We start from the raw sequence: 1595 nt of genomic DNA, 5'->3' as shown, positions 1-1595 counted from the left end.
TCTGCTAGTAAGTTTCGTGCCAATTATCGTATTAGAATGGGTGTGGCTTGGCTAGTGCATAAGTGACCAACGTCCATAATGCTATGTGACGTGGAATGCTGAAACCAGCACAGTCGTGCTATGGTGCAATCAAGTCAGGGTCACCAAATATCTGGACATCAGATAGAACCAAACATTTATTTCCACATACAACATATACACAGCAGCTCAGAAGTATGAGAATGTAAGAATCGTGGTGCTGAGAAGGGGCCAACTGCCTAGCCACAGTGGTAACACCGGTTCCCGTCAGATCACCAAAGTTAAGCGCTGTCGGGCTGGGCTAGCACTTGGATGGGTGACCATCCAGTCTGCCAAGCGCTGTTGGCAAGCAGGATGCACTCAGCCCTTGTGAGGCAAACTGAGGAGCTCCTTGATACAGAAGTAATGGCTCCGGTCTCGGAAACTGACATACGGCCGAGAGAGCAGTGTGCTGACCACATGTCCCTCTATATCCGCATCCAGTGACGCCTGTGGGCTGAGGATGACATGGCGGCCGGTCAGTACTGTTGGGCCTTCATGGCTAGTTCAGGAGGAGTTTAGTTTTAGTTGGTGCTGAGAAGACGGAATAATCTAGAAATCTCAAGTCAAAGGGTAACTAGGATGATAAACTGGTATTGCAGTTACATGGAATGTTTATGTATCACTGTACACTCATGCTTGTGGGGACATGTCAGATTCTGGGAATTCCCTGCCCCAAGTACAACATGAGGCAGAAAACTGTTAATGCCATGACCGATCGTACAGGCAAAAAATGGGTATAGACAGGCAGACGGGCCTTAGTGTTCGATTCACTGTTGTGATTTTTTTTCTCACTACAAAATTTCTAACACAAATCAATAATATTCAATCAACTGATCTTCTCTGATTATTAAAGAAATTATTTATTTATACCACATTTCTTTTATGCAATAATGTATGTGAATAACTTTTTCACTTCAATTATTTCAAAAATTATTTGAGTATCTAACTACATATACAAAATAGATTTTTGTTGCTGTCAACACTACCTTTGAATCAGAAGTTCAGTACTGTCTCAATTCATAACACTCATGCTTATGAAAATGTCAGTGGAAATTGAGACCTGCTTATCAGAGCTGATGGCATACTAAAGGTTTATGGAAAAGAGTGGTTAGAGAACTGTGGTTAAATTGTTTTGTTTTCACCTGATCTGGTCCCACCTCATCTTACTCCCACTTATAATACACTATAAAATGAAAAAGTTCTTAAAACGAACTTCATAGTAATATAATAATAAAAAAAGTAGCTTTAGTTTTAATTTAGTGGTGTATACCAAATCAACTAAGATTTTTTTCCAAATAAGAGTTTTTCACATTATTTGGTATTGTCAGAAAACTTGTGGTATGTGGGGGCCCTCTCTTGTGAAGGCACCACGGCTGTAGCCCTCCCCTAAATCCAGCCATGTACAATCAACAGTTGCAACATTCTACCAACTGTTCAGTTCCTCAGTGATAGAATTCCACTCCTTGGTCATCAATCAAGCCACTCGAGAATCACTGTGTGAATGTTATCATTGAAACTCCTGCAGTAGATGATCT

At 40.9% G+C, this 1595-nt stretch overlaps 1 pseudogene; it reads left to right on the top strand.

Annotated features, from left to right (window-relative positions):
* Window positions 1–248: 248 nt before the first annotated feature.
* Window positions 249–366, top strand: LOC126189165 (5S ribosomal RNA; annotated as a pseudogene).
* Window positions 367–1595: the final 1229 nt, after the last annotated feature.

This window comes from Schistocerca cancellata, chromosome 5 (genome assembly GCF_023864275.1).
Source record: "Schistocerca cancellata isolate TAMUIC-IGC-003103 chromosome 5, iqSchCanc2.1, whole genome shotgun sequence".
Classification (NCBI taxonomy): Eukaryota; Metazoa; Arthropoda; class Insecta; order Orthoptera; family Acrididae; genus Schistocerca; species Schistocerca cancellata.
Note: the sequence above shows the minus strand (reverse complement) of the source record. Positions and strands in the feature narration are given on the sequence as shown.